General features: G+C 38.3%; 1 pseudogene; it reads left to right on the top strand.

The window, feature by feature from the left end:
• Window positions 1-619: 619 nt before the first annotated feature.
• LOC102814110 lies at window positions 620-24835 on the top strand (annotated as a pseudogene).
• The last annotated feature ends 963 nt before the right edge of the window (window positions 24836-25798 follow it).

Below are 25798 nucleotides of genomic sequence, written 5' to 3'. Positions count from 1 at the left end.
AAAGGATGGACTCCATCCTGCAGATGATTCTGGAAAACACAGTCAAGTTGGCTCATTCACTATCAATCCAACCACGCTACTCAATAGGGAATTCTGGACTCCAGTTTTAGGTACAATTATCTTTCTTATCCATCTGTTTTCAAATTCTTTTCTTAGATAACCCATCCTACCTTGGTTCATAACCTGCCTGTGCCACAGTTAATCTCACACTTTTCCTGAAATGTCATTTTCTAATCATATCCTCCATTCCTTTACTTTCTCTTTGCTGTTGCCATTTCCCTGAATAATTTCCCTAATATGTCAAATAAGACCAGAACAACTGTTAACTAAAATTTCCTGAGTATGTCAACTATTTAAAATATTTTGTTGTTGTTGAGTGCCATTGAGCTGGTTCTATCTCATAGTGAGCCTGTATAGAGTTTCCAAAGCATAGCTGGTGAGCTTGAACCACTGACCTTGTAGTTCAAACTGACTTTGCAGTCTAGCTCATTAACCTGCAGTTATTATTTTCTAATCTTTATCAGAAATTGGAGGCTCAGGTTATATAAGTAGCTGAAGCCAATGCTTGAGTATGAATTCAGGACTCTTGGTTGAAAGCCCTCCTACTTTCCATTAGACCATGCTATGGCTACTAGAGGGTGATGAGACAGTATACAAAGGTAAGTCAAAAAGTATTGTTACTAAGGTTTCAATTTCTATATACACAGGTTTATTCCAAACAAAATGTGCTTAACGTTGTCTCTGTGATGAGAGCTACAGATACCATCTCCCGGTAATGCACTCTTCTTAGTATCTTTAGGAAAGAGGTTCCGTCAAGAGTGGGTTCCAGCAGGATCTGCTGAGTCAGTTAAATTGGAGGCAAACAGGTCAGCTCAGAAGTCTGTGGTATCTGTTTTAGGGAGTTCCAAAGACAGATTTTCTCAAAGGACACAGGACAGTCATGGGGACTGATTAGGAGTAAGTAAGAAAATGGAAAACTGCATTGATAAGAAAACAGACAGGAAAATAGCACCAAGGAATTGTTTTCCATTACAACAATGAACCTGCTTATTTTTTGAGATTCCCAAGGGCTGTCCTATTAAAGTTTCACTGTGAAACCTTACCCAAACTATCCTGCAGCCCTGATCTTGCCCCTTCAGATTTCCTTTTGTTCCCCCAAAACAAAGAACATTTAAAAGGCAAGCAACTTGAATTCCTCAATGATGTCAGAACTACTATTTTGACATGGAATAATTGGAAGAGCATAGTATTCTTCAGGGAAGTGTTTATTGTTGGTAAGTTCTGTCAAGTTTGTTGTGACTCATAGAGACCCTGTATAGGATTTCTGAGGAGTGGCTGGTGAGTTTGAACCACCAATCTTGCCATACAAGCCAAACTTACAGTCCAGCACATTAACTCCAGGATGGTTTAGATGGAAACACTGCCTTCCAAAGTGAGTTCACCTTAATGGAGGATATATCAAGAAACAGCTTCACATTAAAAAAAAAAAAAAAACTTTAATGAAGGTTTCTATGATGTTATGGGAGTCATGGTGTAGGATAAGCACTGGCCTGCTAACCACAACGTCAGCAATTCAAACCCACCAAGCACTCCTCAGAAACCCTATAAAAGGCCACTATGAGTCACTACTGACTTGACGGCGCTTAAAAACAATGACTTCATAACATTATTGTTTTACTTACTTTGTAGAGTATAAGACCAAAAGTGCAAAAGACGTCACAGAACCAAGTCTGGCTTATAGTAGCTGTTCATACTGGGGAAAAAAAGGACTTAATAGACACAGTATTTATTAATTCCCAGACTGCATGGGTTTCATCAGATGTATTGTCAGCATAATTTCTCACTTCCCGTCCCTGGCAAGTATAGTCTGGTATCACATGGAAATTTTCCTCATGGCCTAGCTGCTCATAACAAGAGTCTATTTTCCCTGACTTCAGCATTCAAAGGTCAGCTTGATTCTGTTGGGAAATGAAGAAGTATGGAGAGGTGGGTTGCAAGTACTCTAAGTTCAGTGGAGATAGTTGTCGGGTGATTTTCACATATATGTTGTTGATGTTAATTGCCATTGAGTCAGTTCTAATTCATAGCCACACTGTATAGGGTTTCCGAGGAGAGGCAGGTAGGTTTGAACCACCAACCTTGTGGTTAGTCAATCAGTACTTATCCTACAGTGCGACACCAGGACTCCTTGGCATACATAAAATGGAAATATCTGTATTTAGAAAATTTGTATAAAGATATCCATGTTGGTGTTGTTGTTAAGTGCAATTAAGTCAGTTCTGACACATAGTTACACTGTAAAGGGTTTTTGAGGAGCAGCTGGTAGGTTTGAACTGCCGTCCTTGTAGTTAGCAGTACAGTTTCTAAAAGTTTCTAAAGAGTTAAGTGTAGATGAATGCTTAAATGATTCTCAAGATTTAAAAGATTCTCTTGATTTCAGGGAAGAATAAAAACTCTTCTTTTTATTTTATTTTATTATTAATTCTGTAAGAGCATTTTGTTTTTCTTGTAGAAAATAGGGCAGTACATTGACTTGATTGGGTAACTTCATGAAGTGTTCCTTAGAAAAATGAGTCAGCTGTTCAACTACTCTTTCTTCAAAACTCAAATATTTTTGCTGTTGTTGTTTTTGTGTGTGTGTGTGTGTGTGTGTGTGTGTGTGTGTGTGTGTGTGTTTTAAAGGAATTTCTTGCATTGCTGGTTCCTTATCAAAATAATATGACTCTAGACCATGTGCAGTAAGTTTAACCTGGTACTTATGGTTTGATTCTAGTGGTTAGACTGTAAAGGTCTCTAGGGTAAAAAGATTCAGGTTCAATTTGATGCAGCAAGACCACGCCTCACACTATCTAAATGTTACCTCTGTGTGGCAAACATTGGTCTTTTTTCTTTTCTTTCTTTCTTTCTTTCTTTCTTTCTTTCTTTCTTTCTTTCCTTCCTTCCTTCCTTCCTTCCTTCCTTCCTTCCTTCCTTCCTTCCTTCCTTCCTTCTTTCTTTTCTTTCTTTCCTATAGCACCCAGGAAGAAATTTGTTCCAACCTCAAATTCAGAATCACTGAGTAAAAAATCCTAAGGAAGTGCACTGATTTCAGAGGGGAAGCTCAAAATGCACAGGCTTTTTCCCCCTGAATCCAGTGAAATCTGTGAGTGGTGAAAAGGTCATTTACTGCTTATATGACTTGATTTACTCTCCAAAACCAGCTTTTAAACAAAAGATGTTATATAGTTTAAATCCAGAGTCAAGTTGTATGTCTAGAGGGAATTTAAAATTTTTATAACAGAACATGTTCAGCCCTAATGTGTGGTTTATGAGTCAGTATACCACATTTGACTAATGTGTTTGCTCTAAGTAGAGAATGAAGCATTTGGCATTACAAATCCTTAGCCTTTGGGGGACAAGATAAATAATTCTGTCTTATCTGTTCTTTCGTAAATTAAGATGAATCAAAGTTGATGAACAAACTTTTTAAATTGCTCAATACCACCCAGGTATCAACAAGACCTTGACAAGGCAAGTGAAAAGGTTTTCATGATCAAGAAGCAATTGAGAAGAACTTTCTCTGTGGGATGAATTTTTGGTAATTCCTGTAGAAATTTTATCTTAACATCTTTCCTCTTCTTTTCCCTTGCCCTACTTGCGATGTTCTTTTATAAGTCAAAAATGGCTTTGGACAGCAATTGATTGGTAAGCGGATTGGGAGAAAAACCAGTGTGGCCCCTCTATTGCAGCCATGTAAAAGTTCCTCTGGAAAGTCAACAAGATATTTTGCATATCCTTGAGAGACACCACATCTCCCTGGCAAAACAGATACAGTAAATAAAGTTTTGGAAAACACAACACAGTTATATATCTTTTGGTACCACTGGCGCAATCCATCACTGCATCTAACAGGGAATACCTTCTTTGTGTAAATGTTTGCTTTGTTAGAAATTCTCAAGCAGAAATAAATAGTATATACGTACCTCAGGAAGAATATTATATCAGACATAATAAACAATTCCAAGGCAATTATTTAGACTACACTTAAAGTTATCCTAAAAGGATAGAACCACATATTTGGCTTCTTACTCACTGGGCTGTCTATGAAATAAAATGCAAAGTAGAGCTCTGTAGATGGACAAATTAATTTGATTAACATGGGTGGATAATAACCAGACAAGTACCAAATCTGCACTTTGTTCTTTGTAGTGTAGGCACAATTAGTGATTCATGGATGTTTATTATTCATTATTAGCAGCTACAGAGTACACTTGGAATGTTCTGGAAAGTAGCTTTGATTTCTTGTGTGATGGCATGTGCCAATATATCCAGATCTCTAGGACATCAAATATCACAGCATCCTGGCTGTGAAGAGCTGAAAATTAGCCAGGTAGGATTCACACTAAGAGAGTTTCAACATAAACATCCACGTGTTTAGTGAACCTGAGTCTAGGCATTCAGGATCTAAATAAGGTTGTAAATATATATATATAAATACACATATACTCACAGAGAAAGAAAGAGCATGAAACAAATACGTTTTTTCCTTAGTCCAAATCAGGATTAAAGCATTATTCAGTATTATTGCAATTAAGTGCTGTTGAGTCAGTTCTGACTCATAGTGACCCTAAATAGGGTTTATAAGGATCAACTGGTGAGCTTGAACCACAGACCTTGCCCTTCAAACTAACCTTGCAGTACAGTACATTAACCTGCAGTGCCACACTTTTTCTGTATGTTTGTTAGTAAAATGGAGTAAACTTGCCTGAGATACTTATGAAGGCTATCCAAACAACAAAGGAGTGTGGTGGCTCTGTAGGATAAGCACTTGACTGCAAACCACAAGATTGGCAGTTTGAGTCCCTCACCATTCTGCCAGAGAAAGATGAGACTTTCTGCTCTCATAAACATTTACAACCTGGGAAATCCTATACAAGTTTGTTATGAGTTGGAACCAATTCAAAAGGTCAAGGGCACTTAACAACAACAACAAAATCCAGTAACAAAATGACCAATTACATGGAGGAAAGTCTTATTCTGAATAACATCTTAATAATGACTTTGAGGCAAATAAAAAATCTGACTTCTTCTTTTGGAATTTTATTCCATTTCTATTATCTGACTCACAAGTATTATTAAATATTTACCAGAAATCCGCCAGCAGTTTCTCAACATTTGTTCATCACAGATAATGTTATTCCATCAACAACTCAATAAACTTCTTTAAAATTGTACAAGGTAAGTCTCACTACCTTAACACAGCTAACCCATCCTAGTAGAGTAAATATTTGCTTTGAATTTCTCTCTGCCAAGTTTTATGGGATCATGTAATCTAAATCTCCTCTTGTAAATAAGGCATGCCCTCAAAAGGACGAGGGAGCAGAATCTTAAGACTTTTCTCCCTGTTTTTTATAAATCCTTGAATAAAGGGTTCCCTGTTGCCAGAAAAAAAAAAAAAAAAAGACACAAGGCACATTTGACCAGTATCCCAGCAAGCATCTTTGAGCAATATTTCAAAGACAGTCCATGAATCTTTTGTACAGATTGTCCTTTTCAGGCTGAAACACACTGTGTTGTTGCAAATGTTTGGAGGCCACATTTTCTATATTGTAGCTTTACAGCACTTTTTTATAGGCATCAGCCTAATTTCTTTTCCAGAAGCTGAATTTTGTGTATCCTGACTTTTGTGGATCATCTCATCTAGAATCAGCTGGGTTAGCACTCTTGTGATTGGCTGCCTGGTAATGGGTATTCACTTCTACCTAAACAAGCATATCAATGAGTGTATGACTTACAGAAGGTCTTCTCTGGAAGCAGAACAGATAGCTTCCTTCATGGCATGACATTTCCTTTGTACTCTGACAACATACAAAATAAAAATTTCCCCACTCACCAGTGTTAAATTTCCATAAGAATATAAGGCATTCAACTAATAATTCTCATAGTAAAGTATATGCTAAGCTCATTTTAGTTCTTTCAATCACAGGAAGAGGCAGGTAACATCATTTTTGTTTTAGAGATAGATGAACACAAGTCAGAGAAGTAAAACAGGTTTCCTAAAGTCTTATATGTGATAAACAGTAAGATTGGGACTCGAATAAGTCATTTAGTGAACTAATATTGCTTGGCAGGAAGCCCTGGAGTGTAGTGGGCTATGTGTTAGGCTGCTAACTGCAAGGTCAGCATTTTGAGTCCACCAGATGCTTCTTGGAAGAAAAGATGAGGCTTTCTGCTCCCATAAAGTTTCACAGCTTCTGAAACCATAAACAGGTCCCTATGATGACACATAGCAACTACATCAATATTGCTGTGGGAGTGGAGAAAATGTGATTTTATCATTTTAAAAGTAGATATACAAGTGTGAATTTAAAATTATTTGCACTGTAGTTGTAGAATTTATTTTAATCAACTTTTAGAAAAGACAAATACATCATTTTTTGAAAGGTATCTCCTTGCTTTTCAATACATTTTGTCCATCTGTCAACAAGCTTTCATAATCCCTTATTTTAAAATGTTTTTAGGCTAAGCTATGAGCCACTAATGCACTACTCTCTTAGATTCCTCATCAGAGGTGAGTCTTCATCCTTGAAGGGCTGCTTTCAGGGTACTAGACAGGTAAAAGTCTGATGGAGCATGATCAGGACTACAGGGAGAACACTTTAATATTTCAAAATGAAGTTTTAGCAGAGTGTCAACAGTGTGGGCAGAGGTGTGTGGATGTGCATTGTTATGCAAGATCACAATGCCTTTGGGTGGCAGTTCTCTGTGTTTAATCTGAAGTTTAGGCTTCAGCTCTTCAGTGAGCATCTTAATGTAACAACCGCTGTTGATTGTTGAGCCTTTTATCTAACAGTGTTCCAATACTGGCCCTTGAGAATCCAGAGAACTGTAAGCATCAGTTTTCCAGCTCACAGTTGACTTTTGAACATTTTCTTGATCAGTGATTGAGGATGTTTCCTTTCCATACTCTGTCATTTATTTTCAGGCTCATAGTGATGAATCCATGCCTCATCACCAATAATGATTTTATAAAAGAAACTTTTATCTTCCTTTGAGTATAAGTCCAAATTTTGTTTGCAGATGTCCAAACACTTCTGTTTATGCTCTTCCATGAATTGTTTCAGTACCTATCTCACACAAACTTTTCAAAACTCAAGTCTGTCATGGATTATTTCATAGGCAGAGCCATGGCTGATTTACAAATGATTTGCCACATAATCTACTGTCATTTTCATGCACACGCATATTGTTGTCATCAGCTGTAGACATGGATGGGCGTTTTAACAAAACTGGAGTGTAGATACTTTCTGACTCACTCTCATACAAAAATATTAGAAAGCTTTGTTAGGAATAGGGGTAATAAAACTGAGCTAAGAGAAAACTATTTGTAAAGGATACAGGTGAAGATAGTTCAGGGATGATCCTCATAATATATGGGAACTTTGTTCACAGTAAGAATACGTCTAACAGAGTGAACTCTGTCCCATTTTCTCCATTTTATCTTTAAAAAAGAAGATATGATTTTTACTTTGCTGATGTGTGTGTATGTGATAAAACTACACTCTCAGTTCCTTTAAAATGAATGTGTTGAACTATTAGAGATTTTTACTCAGTGATTTTAAAATATTCCAAGAAAAATAGATTGAGAATTAGAAAGACCATAAATGACTCAATTTTCTTTTCCAATAGTTCAATCAGGCCTGATGACATGAATCTTGATATTAACACGTGTCCCCTTCACCTATTTTTTTTGTCTCTTAGCCAGTGTTGTTGCTAAATGTAATCAAATCAGTTCTAACTCATAGCATCTCTGCAAAAGGTTTCCAAGAAGCAACTGCTGGGTTTAAACTGCGAACCTTACTGTTAGCATTCAGTGCTTATCCTACAGCACCACATCAACAAGCAGTTTTTAATCTATTTCAAGAAGGAGGCCAGGTCACTGTGAGAAATAAAAATTAACATAATGAAATGAATAAGAATACCTCCTAAAGGATTATCAGAAATCTTGTTTTACATTTATAAATGCCTTTCTTTGTTCGAAATTTCAAGGCTGTGTCCAAGACCACAAAGATAAATAGAGAACTGGGACAAGCTTGTGCGGGTCTAAGTTGCAACATGAAGTAAGTATACTGTTCAGCAGAATAGGAGATTACAATGCATGAGTCACCTGAAACAGAAACAAAAGCACAGAAAAAATGACACTGCATGACAACACTTTAAATAAGACAGAAGAGCTTGTCTGCATTTGCTTTCAGTTCATAAAGCACATGGACTGAATGTTTGAGAACTCACTGGCTATGGACCACTCTGATTTAACAACCCAATTAAGCCTATCCTCAGGTCTACAGAAGAACCAATGGGTTTTCAACCTTAACTGTTCAACATAATCCCCTGAAATTTTTGTTATTTTGCTTTGTTTTTCAATATTCATGCTTGGATTCCAACATCAGAGATTGGGTTAATTAATAATAGAATGAAATCCATGCATTAGTATTTTTTTAAAGCTCTCCAAGGAGTCCCAGTGTGGGTCAGAATGAACACTACCAAATTAGCTAGATGAAATGGACACAGATTTTTTTTTTTTTTACGTGGCAATCCCTCGTAGTTACTAGAACTGCTATCACGGCTATATTGTTGTGCTTGTTGAGTGCCACTGAGTCAGTTCCAACTCATAGTGATCCCATGTACAACAGAATGAAGCACTGCCCAGTTCTACACAAGCCTCACAATTGTTGATATATCTGAGTGCATTGTTGCAATCACTGTATGAATCCATCTTGATGAGGATCTTCCTCTTTATCGCTGACTCTCTACTTTGTCAAGCATGATGTCTTTCTCCAGGGACTGGTCCCTCATATGACATATCCAAAGACTGAGAGACAAAGTTTCACTATCCTCACTTCAAAGGAGCATCCTAGCTGCACTTCCTCCAAGACAGGTTTTGTCTTTCTTCTTCTAAAAGTCAATGTTCTACGGAAACACCATTATTCAAATACATCAATTCTTCTTCAGTCTTCCTTGTGCATTGTCCAGTTTTTTGCATTTAATTATGGTTCTATTACCTGTGAGAATTCATGCAAGTTACTGATCAACCCCCTAAAAATCACTTTCAAAATCTGTAATGTAGAGGTCAGAACACATTACAGACATATGGCTCTGAAATTTAAATGAAAATTTTTACATTAGATGCCTTGCCTTAGTGCAGGAACCAGATCATTTTCGTTTCAAAACAAATACCTACGAACCTAAATCCTTTCTTTGCCATCAATAATTTTTTTTTATTTATATGCTTCTAGAGTGAACATTGAGTATATATTATTTATGAATGTATATATTCAATAAAATAGCACGCAATTTAAGTTATGGTCTTGGGGTGACAAAACAGCTGGCCTGAAAATAAGTAAATACTATATCACCTAATAATATTTGTTATACCTCTATCTCCCCAAACTGGAAAATCAGCTCTTGATATGATACTTACTAATTTTATTTAGCTAGTTAAAAACTGACCAATTAACCATATACTTATAGTCTGATGCTTGATCTAAAAACTCTCAAGGTAGTAATCTTAATAACAAAATATTGTAACCTACTTTCTTAGACTGACTTTTTCCTATCCTGTGTTATTGAGGAGGGCTCCGGTGTTGCAGTGGTTAAAAAGTTCTGTTGCTAACCAGAATGTCAGTGGTTAGAACTCACCAGTGGCTCTGTGGGAAAAATATGTGGTAGTCTGCTTCTATAAAGACTTAGATCTTTGAAAACCCTATGGGGCAGGTCTGCTCTGTCCTACAGGGTCTTGATGAGTTAGAATTGACTCAAAGGCAGTGGGGTTTGTTTTTGGTTTGGGTGTTACTGAGAAACTCATGTCACTTTGTTATGAGGTCAAAGGAAAGAATTAACTTTCATCTTTTTATCTCCACTGTGCTAGAAAGTTCCTGACACAAAGGAAATGTTTATCTTGGTAGATACATACATACATACATAAATTCAAAGGTTGACTTACATATCCTGATTTTAGAATGATAGAGCACAGACATCTGGCCCAAACCTGATCTCTATCTGCTCACTGTCAAAGGCTCAAGAGTCAAGCAAATGAGAAGAACATCAATAATTCTTGTGCAGGTACCATATGCCAAAAATGTAGGAGGTTTATGATCATATATTCATTAGTGCATTGTGAAGCAAAGGTTATAGTTCCTTCTTATTCCGGATCTAATTTTTTTATGTTTCCTCCATAATCGTTTGACCAATCAATTGTGATTTTCTCCATGAACATCAAAGATAAAGCATTAATAAATATAGTTCACAAAGGAATTTTGACATTTGTAAAGCTCTGGTAGCGTAGTGGTTACGAATCGGGCTGCGAACCTTAAGGTCAGCGGTTCGAAACTACCAGCTGCTCCGCGGGAGAAAGATGAGGCTTTCTACTCCCGTAAAGATTTACACCCTCGGAAACCCTGTACAGGGTCGCTATGGGTCGGAACCGACTCGACGGCACTTAACAACAACAACAACAAAGGTTTTCACAGCACAGAGTAATTCTCATTTATTGAATACATGGCTGCACTATTATGTAAAAGAGTGCTAGTTAAGTTACGGTGTTATTGTTTTTGCTAAGTGCCATCAGATCAGTTCTAACTCAGAGTGACTCTGTCTAGGGTTTCTAAGGATCGGCTTGGTGAGTTTGACCTGTCCTTGTGGTTCAAACTGACCTTGCAGTCCAGTGCACTATCTTGCAGCGCCACACCAGGACACCAGCCAAACACATAAACTTTTAAAAATTACTCAGGTTCAATCTTTTCTTCTCTCTTGGTCTAACCCCATTCATATGCATATTGTCTGGGGTCCTGGCCCCCTATTAGCCATCTAATTCAGCTAGCATGACCTGCTTTCGGCAACTCCAGAAACTGTGTCTCTCCTGTCCAGTTTATCTCCAATATTCTTTTCAGCCACTGTTGTTGCTGTTGTTGTTAAGTGCTGGCAAGTTGGTTCCAATTCATAATGACCCTGCATAGGGTTTCCAAGGAGCAGTTGGTGAGTTTAAACAGCTGACCTTGAAGTTCAAACGGACCTTACAGTACAGTACTTTATTTATCCTACAGTGCCACACGAGGACTCCTTTCAGCCATTGTTGTTATTGTTATGTGCCGTGGAGTCAGTTCCGAGTTATCGAGACCCTCTACCGGGTTTTCGAGGCTGTAAATCTTTACGGGAGCAGACAGCCTCATCTTTCTCCCCCGGAACAGCTGGTAGTTTCAAACTGCTGGCCCTGAGGTTAGCAGCCTGATTCATAATCACTACGCTTTCAGCCATTACTGGTAACAAAATCCAATCTCACCACCTAAAAATCAAATGTTTCACTTCCCAAGTTTCTTGGTTCATTCTCTTACAAAACCTCATGTTTCCATGAGTCTGGAGCCATTGCAATAAATCCTGTTCCTGACACAAACTGCAAAACCCTTGTGGGGACCATGTCTGATTTCCTCTGATTTCACAAGTGGTAAAGAGAATCAAACAAAATCAGTCCAACGTGGATTCCTATAAAGTGGAACTCAATATACCTCTACCCTATACCAGTGTCTTTAAAATTAGTTAGACTCAAGTACCAATTTAGGAAACTCACTGATATGATTTTATTTCTCTAGAACTCCACTCTCTCAGTACCACATGTCTTAGGCAGGTCTTCTAGAAAAGCAAAACCAGTGAACTGGTGAATATATATATGAAGAAAGGAGTCCTGGTATGGCATTGCAAGTTTATAAGCACTCAACCTCAAGGTCAGTTTGAACTGCAAGGTTGGTGGTTCAAACTCATCAGCTGCTCCTATACGGGGTTCCTACGAGTAAGAATCGACTCAACGGCACACAACAACAACTACAACATATAAGAAGAAGTTTATTATCAAGGAAGTGTCTTACAGTAGTGAAGGATAAATGCATGTCCCTATTACAGACACTATTAATTGCTGCACAATATTTACCTCTCCTCACCTTCTACCAGGACTTCTGGTGTGGCACTTTAGTATCAGCACTGGGCTGCAAACCACAAGGTCAGCAGTTCAAACCCACCAGCTGCTCCTCAGAAACCCTACATAGGGCCGCTATGAGTAAGAATCTACTCAACAGCTCTTAACAACAACAGCCTTCTACCAGGAAGCACAGTGGCTCTGTCAGATAAGAGACACAAGAGGCATGTCCCTTATCTCCAGCTTCCAGAGTTGAATATTGACTTAAATTTCAGAAAACACTTTGCTACCACAAGGCAACATCCATAAAGACAAAACACAACATAGTAAGAATGACTGTTGATGTTAAGTGCCATTGAACCAGTTCTGACCCATAGCAACCCTGTATAGGGCTTCTGAAAAGCAGCTGGTGCATTTGAACCACTAATAAAGATGGCTGAGATTTAAAAAAAAAAAAAAAGATATATAATGATTCTTGGTCTTTGATGTAATCATTGAGGTGTGGATTCAGTGCTAGAAATCACCTACTCTGAACACTTTATTATACAAAGATAAACTACTTTGGGAAAAAAAACCCTATAATCTCCATGTCTGAAATATATTATGAAGCATAACTTTTTGCTATAAAAAAATTTTTAAATGGTAACTATTCATCAGTGAGAAGTAGTCTATATTTCGTAACTAAATCAATTGTCAAACTACTCATTAGGGAAGAAATTTTAAAATATCATCTTTTAAGATATTCATTGTTGCTCTAATTCTCCTTCCAAATTCCTGACATTTATAAATATATGATCTTTTCTGTCTCAAAACATGTCAATACTCATTGACTTGTAAACTATTCCTCTCTCTTATATGAACATATGCATTATACACATATGTATGAATTGTTGTTTTTGTTCTTAAGTGCAGTCAAGTTGGTTCCAACTTATAGAGACACCAGCCTTGTGGTTCAAATTGATCTTGCAGTTCAGTGATTTATCCCTCAGTGCCACTCCAGGAATCCCTATGCATAGATAGTTGTAGAGTTTATATATATCGGTAGATACACACACATAGAAACATATGCAAACTTAATGTCTCTGAATAATTCTGTCCACATTCAAAACATCTTTTCAAATGTTTGGGAAAGTAATTAAGATTTTCTTGATGGAATAGTAGCTACTTCTAATATATTTCATTTATATTACTAGTCTTATATCATTGACTTTCTAAAAGAGCTATATATTACCACTTACACTTCTGTGTCATATTTAAGAATTACCTAACACAGATATCCATAGAAATATCGAACAGATAACAAAGATCTTATTAAGAGGGATTATTTTTCACTGACTGACTTCTCAGAGTACCAGAATTTGGAGAGCAGGTTTGCCTTCAAAACGCCAAGGCTATTCTGATGCTAACTCCTTGTACAGACTTGGGAAAGTGCCTACATTCTTAATTCCTTAGATAACTAAACTATCATCATAGTAAGTTCTTCCTGTTTACATTATAGGATGTTGAGGAAATTATCAAGAAGTTTTAAAGTACTTCACATATCAATGCTATTAAAATATTGTTTTTATGTCTTATACTCCAGAAGTCCGATGAATAATTTTGCCATAATAGACAAATATCTTGTTGCATAACATGAGAGGACCAGCCACAGTGCTGCTTAATTTTGGGGTTACATAACGGATTCCTGATTCCTCTACTTTGACTTGGCCAGAAAACATGACTTTGCCTGGCATGAGTGGTTTTTAATAGATCTAAGATCAGTCAAGCAGGGGACAATCTGATAAGTACAGACAGGGCCAAGCAATAAAATTATACAATTTAAAAATAGACTTCAAGGATAATATATTTCAGTTTAAAAATATGTCTATAATATTTTCAAAGTATTTAAAGCTAAGAAAGTGAATTGAAAGAATACACTGTTTCCTCCTCAAATCTGTTCATTCTCTGTCAGTGTGTTGTTATACAATAAACTGTACCATATAGGACTCAACGTGGCAACAATAGTGAGGTCGGCCCAGGATCAGGCAGCATTTCGTTCTGCTGTGCATAAGGTCACTATGAGATGGTACCAACTTGATAGCACCTAACAACAACAAGGTAAAGACAAAAGACAAGTTTACTAATAACTATGTTGTTAGCTGCTGTTAATTCTAGGAAACCCTTTGTGTGCAGAGTAGAAGTGTGTTCCATAAGGTTTTAAAGATTGTGACTTTGTCAAGCAGCTCTCTAGTCCTTTTTCAGAGGTGCCTCTGGGTGAATTCGAACCATTCACTTGTTAGTTAATGGTTAAGTAGAAACCGTAACCACTTGCACTACACAAAGATACCTCAAATAACTATAGTTGACAGTATAATGCAAAAATTGCTGCCAGAGTTTGATACAAGTTTCTAAGGGAGTTCATAATGGTTATTCCCAAGAAACATCAATGAAGTGGCATTTGAGCTGGTCATTTAAAGGACAGTTTGGCTTTCTGCAGTGCCACTGGAGGCAAAAGGCATTCCTGGTAGAGAGACCAGTGGGAAGTGAAGCATGGGTTTGTGGTTTGATTGTAAAAGAAATTGGTGACTTTTTCCCACCAATTTGAGTATCGAATTTCATGACATCTTAATTATAATGAACTGTGTCTTACACTTTCAGGAAGTAATCTTCCTAAATAGCCAATTATTCATATTTACTAACATCACACAGGAACTCTGGCAGCATAGTGGTTATGAATCGGGCTGTGAACTGCAAGGTCATCAGTTCGAAACTACCAGCTGCTCCACGGGAGAAAGATGAGACTTTCTGCTCCCGTAAAGATTTCCAGTCTTGGAAACCCTGTTCAGGGTCGCTATGGGTCGGAACCGACTCGACGGCACTTAATAACAACAATATCACACAACAAAAATATCACAATATTATTTATAACTGGTGAAGATTTATTGTTATATACTGTTGTTGTTTAGTGCCATCTAGTTAATTCCAACTCATAGCAACCGAGGAGCAGCTGGTGAGTTTGAATAAGCGATCTTTCAGTCCAGTGCTTATCTTACAGCGCCACATCAGGACATATACATCCAAAATTGTTTGTGTGTGTTAATTGAATATAAATAGGCAAAAAACGTAACTAGAAAAAAACAACAAACCTATGGCAATCAACTAGCCAGTCCACTGCATTAGAGTTGATTCTGACTCATAATGGTTGATTGGTTATGTGCCGTGGAGTAAGTCTTTACGGGAGCAGAAAGCCTCATTTTTCTCCTATGGAACAACTGGTAGTTTCTAACTGCTGACCTTGCGGTTCACAGTCGGATTCGTAATCACTACTCTACCAGAGCGCCTTCAAAATGGCCCTACAGGACAGGAAAGAACTGCTCCATAGGGTTTCAGAGGTTGTAACTCTTCATGGAAGCAGACATTAGCTGATGTTGGGTTTGAAGAGCTGATCTTGCAGTTAGCAGCCTGTTATTTAGTCCACAGCACCACAAGTATTTTCTGCCAGGGCTCATGCCAAATCTATGTAGGATCATTAAATTGCATTGCAAGGAGGACCTAGAGACATTAAAATATACATTTTAGAGATGAGGAAACCAAAGCCCAGAAAGTTCTAATGACATCCTATTTTAGCTATTTAATGGTATATACCAAGTATCTGAGAATATTAGCTCACTTAATCCTCATAACAACCTTGATGTTAGAGTCACTTTGATCACCATTTTACAAATGAGGAAGCTGTAGCATAGAGACATAAAGAAATAGCAGCAAACCAAGATCTGTTCATGGGTAGGACAGTCTCTACCAGTCAAGATGCTAACACCGCTCCAGCTGACATCCAAAGCCAGGAAGTGGTGGACTCAAGGCCAGAACACAAGGTTTCAGACGGCAAATACCATGCTCTTTGTACTTTAAAACTCTTTATAACAACATTGTTTTGTTTTTGTTTTTTTAAAATCATTTTGGTCATTGTGGGTTTTTGCTAGGTCTGTATCAAACTTCTCAAACTTTACAATTGGTTTTGTGTCTCATTTGAATGTGTAGAATTTTCTCTCTTCAGCAACATTCATTTTGCATCCATTACAGTTAGTTACACCACAACAAAAAGCCACAGCATATGCATTCCTCAAACACACACACATACAGAGAGAGAGAGAGAGAGAGAGAGAAAATAACCACATGCCAGGTCTGTTTCATTTGTCCTGGACTTGAAGGAATAAAAACAAGTTTACACACATGTGAATCCCTCCATAGCACAAGTCCTTAGTGTTGTTTAATCTAATGATATCCCCCTTTCTGAGGTCACAGCTGAGAAAGGCAGCAACCCTTCTTTTCACACCACTTTCTGGACTTGAAGATACATTTCATTCTTGTGTAACAGTAAGATTTTTCCATTCTGGGCCCCACAGGCAGAAACAAGAGAAGTAGCCCATGTGTCAATACCTGTGAGTAGTAGCCCCCCATTCATCAGGTCGTATCAAGAGGTGCAAACCCAGGCTTATAACAATCTCCCCCCACTTCTAGGCTCTGCACAGTATGTAACTTTGACGGCACATTGGAATCACCTGGGAGGTTTAAAGCATAATTATGCCTTGATGCTTACACAAGAGATAATTATTCAGTTGGTTTGTGGTGTTACTCTGGGCAGTAGAATTAGTTTGAAGCTCCCCAGAGCTTCAAATAAAACTCAAGGTTCTTGAGGATACATTCTTGCAAATATTTAGTGAAGAAACAGTGCCAGTTTTAGAGCTCTTCTAGAAAAAGGAGAGAAGGGGAAGTTGCACGTGTAGGGATGGTGGAATGCACTCTTCCAAGACAGGGGGCTGTTCTTTCTTCTCTGGGAAACTTTGACAGTGATTGGGGGACCATTCCAAAAGGCTGTACTTATAAAGAGATGCTATATGTGGGTATGGTTAGCCTCTGCTAATATGAGTAGAGGAAAAGGGAATGAGACTAGCATCATGGTGGACAGAGAGGATTGTTTGAAGTGGCAAATATACTTGAGTTCCTGAAGGCCAAATGGACAATATGGAAATCAGTTGTGCTCCAGCTGTCTTTCCTGGTAGCTTACTCAAAAAATCTGCTTTGCAGGTGCTGGCGAAAGACTGGATTGTGGCAGAAAGCTAATGGTGGAGGGTGTTAGGGCTAGAAAATCCACCAATATCAGAGAACAAGGCAGTGGGAAGACCACAACCCTCAGTCCCATGAGAATCCCAACAATTAAACCACTGTACCTCCAGCACAAAAAACCATAAAGGGGCCACATTCAGAGCATCTGCCCATAGTGTGACCTCATTCAATGTTGAGGATGCTAAAGTAGCGCATTGATTCTATTACACAGTCAATCACACCAACTGATGTGTCCTTTGGTAAACACATGTATTTACTATACACAGAAATAAACTGCCTCTAGAGAAATGGACAAGCTCCCAAAACTATAACATATTTATTGAGAAGTCTCAGTTCTGTCTTTGATGTTGAGCAGAAAACTTCTTTTCAGATCTTAAAAATATCTTGAATGGATTCTATACATTTTGGGTCAATTTGTATTACTATAGATCAGCCCAGTTTTTTTCATTTTTAGGATCACGTCTAATCCCAAACTCTAAATCTCTCTTAATCTGTCTTTCAGTCCCTAGCTCCACCAGTACGTACCTCCAACAAGAAAGTTCATTGGAGTGGAGTAGGAAGTAGGAAAGGGAAAGGACAAACCATCTCTTTTATTCAATTAGCCTTAGTTTCAATCTTTGCTGGTTGTTGCTACTTTGATTCTGGCCTTCAATGTCTCTTTGATGCAGCAAGTTAAGTGTTGGACTGCTAACAGACAGGTCTGAAATTCAAACTAGGAAGCAATTCTACTTTGCCTCATAGGGTCTCCATGTGTCAGAATAGATTCGACAGCAGTGGGTAAGTCTCAATGACATGGGCTAGTGGTCCAAATGGACACTGACTTAATTGCAATGTGTGAGAAAGATAAAACAGCATACCACACAGTTACATTGACATTATACAATTACTTCCCTCCCTTAATCTTAATTTTCTCATATGGAATATGAGAATGACATCTGTTCGTGCGGCTGTTTTGAGAACTACAATTTGTTTTACATCATGACTATCACATGAACTACTCAATAAATAAGGAGCAGTTACGAATCAGGCTGCTAACCTCAAGGTCAGCAGTACAAAACTACCAGCCATTCTGCAGGAGAAAGATGAGGCTTTCTGCTCCCATAAAGATTTACAGCCTCAGAAACCCTGTACAGGGTCACTATGAGTCAGAACCAACTCCACAGTACTTAACAACAACAACAACCCAATAAATGTTGTGTGTATTTATTACAATCTGGATAAACACTTTTCTAGACTGAAATCCCAGTTGCTGACCACCATGTAAATGGATAAGAGGCCCAAAAGGACTTTGCTGAAAGGTTACTTCACATAGAAAGCATCCGTGTGGGACAGACCTGGGGACATCCTGAGACTTACCTCCCTGCATTAAATGAACACTTATGGTTTTCTAGAAAATATATAATGACATTTAATACTAATAATAGCTATACATCACCTATATAACCTGTTTAAGACCCATTTTGCTTGATGATTTTTAAGAGTTAAGATTTTAAAGAGTCTGTACTTTTGAAGAAGACATGTGATACATAAATGAAGAAAGGCTCTGAATGAGGAAATTAGTAGTGAGTTTAGATCCAAAAGTATCACTTTTCTTTTGAGAAGGTAATTCAGAGCCAGAGGATAGAGAATCAGGGGCTCAGTAACCAGGCAGTTGTCCACAGATCAAAGGAACATAAAGGCAGAGAGTAATTAAGTATAATTAATGATTGCAAAGTAATACAGAGCCTTCCAGAAAGAAAAAAAAAAAAAATCACACTTTTCCTTTGAAAAGATGTTAGGATAGGAACAGTTGGAATGGAGCCTGGAGTCATGGAAAAGTACCAAAAGAGTCCCAGAATTGAAAGACTGCTAATAACCTTCTGCTAGGATAAAGGAGAAATTGTCTTAAATACTCAGATTGTCTTAGTTAAAACCAACAAAATACATCCTGTGTCTTATACTGAGATATTGTACATGTTTTACTCTAATTTAGGAATTAAGAAGACATAAGAAGTTAATAAATACATACATCATTTTCTTAATAAATAATTATATTTTATAGAAAAATTTATGTCAAGTATAGCTTTTTTCCTGGCCTTGGTTCTAGTTATCTTCACCTAAAGAACATGTATGTGTAGCCCCTGTCTATCCCAAACCACTGGTATTGAACTGTAGGTATACATTATGGAAGATATGAATTGGAACTGACTGGACAGCACCTAACAGCAACAACATATATCAAAACCATCTTGTTGTTGTTGATGTTAGCTGCCTTCGAATTGGTACCGACTCATAGTGACTTTATGCACAACAGAACGAAACACTGCCTGGTCCTGCACCAACCTCACAATCATTGCTACACTTGAGCCCATTACTGCTGCCATTGTACCAATCCATCTTGTTGGGGGTCTTCTCTTTTCCTAGTGACCTTCCATTTTACCAATCATGATGTGCTTCTCCAGGGACTGGTCCCTCCTGATAATATGTTCCAGCTATGCCTTTGAATTATGGTGTTGGAGGAGAATACTAAAAGTGCCATGGGCTGCCAAAAGAACCAATAGATCTGTTTGGGAAGAAGTGCAGCCAGAGTGCTCCTTAGAGACCAAGATGGCCAAACTTCATCTCTCATACTTTGGACATATTGTCAGGAGGGAACAGTCGCTGGAGAAGGATATCATGTTTGGTAAGATGGAGGGTCAGAGAAAAAGAGGAAGACCCCCAACGAGATGGATTGGCCAGGTGACAGCATCGATGGACTCAAGTGTGGCAAAAGTAGTGAGGTCAGCCCAGGATTGGACATTGTTTCGTTCTGCTGTGCATAAAAGTCGCTATGAGTCGGCACTGACTCAATGGAACCTAACAACAACAACATGACAGACTAAGCCTGGCCTTCCTAACTTCTAGGGAGCATTCTGGCTGTACTTCTTCCAACACAGATTTGTTTGTTCTTCTGGATGTCCATGGGACTTCCCATATTCTCCTCCAGCACCATAACTAAAATGTATCAGCTCTTATACATTACTCCTCATTCATTGTCCAATGCATATAAGACTATTGGGGGGAAAAAAGCATGGTTTGTGTCAGGCACACATTAGTCCTCAAACTGACAGTTTTGCTCTTGAACACTGTGAAGAGGTTTTGTGCAGCAGATTTGTCTAATGCAATATTTCATTTGAGCTTTTGACTGCTGCTGCCATGAGTGTTGATTATTGATCCGAGCAAAATGAAATATTTGACAACTTCAATATTCTCTCCATTTATATGGCTGTTATTCATTTCTCCAGTGGTGAGGACTTTTGTTTTCTTTATATTGAGATGCAACCCATACTGAAGGTTATGCTTTTTGATCTTCATCAGTGAGAATTTTATTTTAAGCAAGGTTGTATCATCTGCATATCTCAGGTTGTTAATGAATCTTCCTCAAATCCTGATGCTACATTCTTCTTCATATAATCTAGCTTCTCAGATATTTTCTCAGCATACATATTGGATAAGTATGGTGAAAGAACCATCTTGGAGATTTAAAAAAAAGAAAGAAAGAAAGAAATTACATGCCTGGTTACCAGTGAAAATTATCTGGCATATGTAGAGTTCAGGAATGTGTAAATCTCCAGAAGATACTGATGTGCCCTTCCAGTTGTAACTACCAGTCACCACCATTCAGTTTATAACTATCCAGATTGTAGACATTGACTCCACAGAAAAAAAGACAATTTACCAATACCGTTCTAGGTGTGGCACTGTAGGATCAGCACTTGACTTCAAACCACATGGTTAACAGTTCAAACCCACCAGCAGCTCCTTGGAAACTCTATACAGGGTCGCTATGAATCAGAACCGACTCAATAACACTTAACAACAACAGATGCTGAGAAACGCCCAATATTTCATATAGAAATCTCTGGCAAACTTCTCTAGACACATCTAACTTTCTTTTAATTTAAATAAAATAAGAGCATCCTGGAGTCTTGATGTGGTGGTGTACAATCAACACTGGACTGCTAACCACAAGGTTGGCAGTTCAAACCTTCCAGTCGCTCTTGGAAACCTTATATATATAGTCACTATGAGTCAGAACCAACTCAATGGCACTTAATGCCACCAACAAAGTGCATTCTAAACCTCTCAAAAAATAAGAGAACTTTTACTAAACTGGTTTAACATTCAATACTCCAGAATGACAATAAATTTGAGAATTATTCTGTTTTATACTGAGTTCTTTCTTAAAAAACAAAACAAATAAAGCTGTTGCTTTCAAGTTGATTCCAACTGACAATGACCTTCAAGGATAGGCTAGAACTACCCCATAGGATTACAAAGGCTGTAAATCTTTACAGAAGCAGACGCCACATCTTTCTCCTCTAGTAGGGTCAAACTGCTGACCTTTTGATTAACAGTAGAACACTTAAACACTAAGCCACTAGAGCTCCTCTTAAACAACTAGACTTCCCCTAATTTTAGGAGAAAATTATGTCCTGGTTCATTGCTTACTGTTATAATAAGCAGAAAATGCTCTAAAACATGTAGATAGTATGTTAAAGATTAGAGCCAAGGATAGCCTTAGGGGTAGTTCTATTCGGTAAATCTAAGGTTTTCATGCATTGGAATCTACTGAAAGCGATGAGTTTGGTTTTTGGTTTTTATCACATAAACGAGGAAAGCTGCAGGTTGAGCTTATCTTTGGGAATAATTTGTGGAGAGGGCTGAAGCTTGATCCTAGGGGATAGCCTGAATGCAGTGAGTAAGGAAAAGTTGAAGAGCATAAACTCAATCTTCAGTCTAATAAATATTCATTGGCCATCTGTTGCATCATCAAAGCTGGAGTATGCAATTTGGTGGAAGACAAATTAGACAGGCACAGGGTCCTGCATCTAAAGAACTCACTAACTCATACCAGAGTCCAGGTATTTGTCATCTACACAAATAGCTGTTGGGAAAGTACAGCCGGCTTCATGAAGCGGTGATTTGTTGAGATTGGCCATACAGAATATGAAGGAATTCAACAGGAAGAATTTAAAGAGAATCTTTTTCCAAGGCAAGGAGATAGGTTGTATCTGGGAAAGAGCAAGTAATCTAATTTGATAGAACTAAATAATCGTAAAAGAAGTCTTAAAAATTAAATTAACATTTTAGAGAATCCTAAATGTTCTTTTGGTACATTTTGATTTAATAAAGAATAAAGTCAAGTATACCTTATTCCTCAAAGTGATCTCTTTGCTCTTAAACACCACAAAAAGGTCTTTTGCAGCAGATTTGCCTAATGCATGTGAAAGTTGGACAGTGGATAAGGAAGACCACAGAAGAGCTGATGCATTTGAATTTTGGTATTAGAGAAGAATATTGAATGTACCATGAACTGCCAGAAGAACAAACACACCTGAATTGAAAGAAGTACACAGAGGTGACAGCAATGGACTTAGCATAACAATAATTGTGAGGAAGGTACTATGAGTCAGAAATGACTTAACGTCATGTAACAATAACAACAATGCCTAAGATATTGATCTTTATGCATTCCATTTCATTTTTCACTATTTCCAATGTTTCTAGATTCATACTTAATACATATCACATTCCAATACATTTGAATTTGTAGCTGTTAGTTGCTCCATCAGCATCATTAAGGTCATATCTACTTAGGGGAGTCCTGGTGTGGTGCTGAGGATAAGCACTGGACTGTTAACCACAAAGTTGGCAATTCAAATCCACCAGCCACTGCTCCAAAACCCTATACAGAGTCACTATGAGGCAGAATTCACTCAATGGCACTTAACAACAATAATTACCATTTCTACTTTGATGAGTCACTCCTCAGTTATTTTGAGTGCTATCCAACCTGAGAGACACATCTTCTAACACCATACCCGAAAATGTTCCATTGATATGCATAAGGTTTTCAATGGCGGCTGTTGTTAAATGTCATTGTGTCAGTTCCAACTCATAGTGACCCTAAGCACAACAGAACAAAACACTGCCTGGTCCTGCGCCATCCTCATAATTGTTGTTATGCTTGAGTCTTTGCTGCTGCTACTCTGAGGAGGCAGCTTGTACCCAGTCATATCTTGAGAGCCTTCCAACCTAAGGGGCTCAAACTTCCACAATATAGCTGACGATGCTCCACTACAATTCAAAATGTTTTCTTCTTCCAGCACTATATCTCAAAATGTTCTTCTGCTGTTATTCACAAGGTTTTCAGTGGCCAAACATTCAGAAGTAGTTTGCCTCTCCCTCTTCCTAATCTGTCTTAGTCTGGAAGCTCAGCTCACCATGGGTGACCCTGCTGATATCTAAAATATGGGTGGCATAGCTTCCAGAATCACAGCAACATGCAAGCCACCACAGTGTGACAAACTGACAGACAAATGGTTAAACCCTCAGAAGTGTTCCTCCTCTCCTTCCTCCCAGTCTGTTTTAGTCCAGTAGCTCTGTTAAAGCTGGGCCACTATGGGAGCCCCCCCCCCTGGTATTTAAAATGCCAGTGGCATAGCTTCCAGCATCACAGAAACACACAAGCCACCAGAATGTGACAAAGTGACAAATGAGTGGTGGATTTTAGGTAGGAAATGGGAAGTTAGATAGGAAAAGAAAGCCAAGGGAAACCCATTTCACAATTAGTTAAATTAGAACTCAAGCCACCAATTTGATAAACACCGGAATGTTAACCACAGGTTGGGGTTTCAAACCCACCAATCACTCTCTGGAAATCCTCTACAGGGTCACTTTAAATCCTAACAGACTTGACAGCACTTAACAATAGCAACAACATTCCTTCAGTTAAGAAGCTCTGGCTGCATAGTGGGTTACATGTTGGGCTGCTAACCACAAAGCAGTTCAAGGCAACCATTCGCTCCCAGGGAGAAAGATGAGGCTTTCTGATCCCACAAAGATGTACAGTTTCTGAAACCCACGGGAGCAGTTGTACTCTGCCTTATGAAGTTGCTGTAAGTTGGGACTGATTCCATGATAGTGCATTGGTTATTCCTTCAGCTAGTGATTCCTAGTGGTACAGTGCTTAAGAGTTCTGAGTCCCCTAGCTGCTCCACAGAAGAAAGATGTGCCATACTGTTTTGTTGAAAATTATAACCTTAGAAACCCCTTGGAGGCAATTATGCAATGTCCTATAGTGTCTGCATGACAGGGAATTGACCCTATGGCAACGGATTTATTCCTTCAATTAAACTCTATTGTCCCCTGGTTCAAAACTTGCTCTCACTTTCTACTCTCTTCTTTGAGTTTGCGGCCTTTGCTAACCAGGCCTAATAGCTTTTAAGTTTAAAAATAAATTTTAGATTCTGAGGCGATCTCATTGCAGAGTAGAGGTAGTTTAGCAGGCGGAGGAGACTGCTTGAACTCCGGGGTAATTCGCTCCCTTTTTAGTTCATTTTCTCTTTCCACCCACATTCAACACGAAAGCGTTCAGTCCAGCGAGGTCTGTTACGGAAAACAGTTTTTCGGACCACAACCTGGGTATTTCCTGGAGTAAACCCCCGGTGGACGACCCATTGAGTCTGCTGTACACTATGAACGACAGTTACTCAAAGCTCAAGGAGTTGATACCCAGCATCCCCCAGACCAAAGTGAGCAAGATGGAAATCCTACAGCACATCATCAACTGCATCTTGGACCTGCAGATCTCCCTGGATTCGCGCCCCACTGTTGTCAGCCTTCACCATCAGACGCCCGGGCAAAACCTGTCCTCCAGGACGCTGCTGACCACCCTCAAAATGGACATCAGTATTCTGTCCTTACAGGCTTCTGAATTCCCCTTCTGAGTTAATGTCAAATGACAGCAAGGCATTCTGTAGCTAAGTAAATGATGTTCATGACTGTGTGGGGTTTTTGTTTTGTTTGTTTTGCAAAACAACAGCCACGCCAAAGGATCTTTTAAGGCGCTGAACTTAATTTTCAACCGTTTCACAGGGGAAGGCAACAACAAATTGAATGGACGGTTAGAAAAAAAAATGGAAGGAAAATTAAATGAACATCTTCCATAGGGTCTTCTCGAGAATGACCAGGACTGATAATAGTTATTTATGAAAAAGACTTTTAAATGCCCTTTCTGCAGCTGGAAGGATTTCTTTATATACTATTCCCACCATGGGGAGCGAAAACGTTAAAAATCACAAGGAATTGCCCAATTTAAGCAGACTTTATCTTTTTTCAAAGGTGGAGCATGAATACCAGAAGAATCCGGTGTTCAGTTACATAAATGAAGTCTTATGGTCGCAAATTACATTTTTGACGCATGCCTCATTGTATGTACACAGCATTCAATAGGCTATATATACAGCATTCAATAGGCTTGCATCAAAAACGTAATTCCTGACCATAATATTGAGTGAAACTTTGTGAACTCTTTAATTAGAGTTTTCTTGTATAGTGGCAGATATGTATATTTCTGCAAAAAGAAGTGTAATTATGTACTTATTCATGTTAAACTTTTTATAAAAGTTTGGTTTTATAAAACTTAACCCTTTTATACAAAATAAATCAAGCGCGTTTATTGAATAGTGATTGCCTGCTTTGTTTCAGAGGACAGTGCTTTGATTTGGTAGCGTAGTGGTTACGAATCGGTCTGCGAACCTTAAGGTCAGCGGTTCGAAACTACCAGCCGCTCCACGCGAGAAAGATGAGGCTTTCTACTCCCGTAAAGATTTACACCCTCGGAAACCCTGTACAGGGTCGCTATGGGTCAGACCCGACTCAAAGGCAATTAACAACAACATGTTATAACTGAACCCAAATAAATACAAGTTCAAATTTATGTTGACT

The sequence above is a fragment of the Chrysochloris asiatica genome, unplaced genomic scaffold (genome assembly GCF_000296735.1).
Source record: "Chrysochloris asiatica unplaced genomic scaffold, ChrAsi1.0 scaffold00006, whole genome shotgun sequence".
Lineage (NCBI taxonomy): Eukaryota > Metazoa > Chordata > Mammalia > Afrosoricida > Chrysochloridae > Chrysochloris > Chrysochloris asiatica.
Note: the sequence above shows the minus strand (reverse complement) of the source record. Positions and strands in the feature narration are given on the sequence as shown.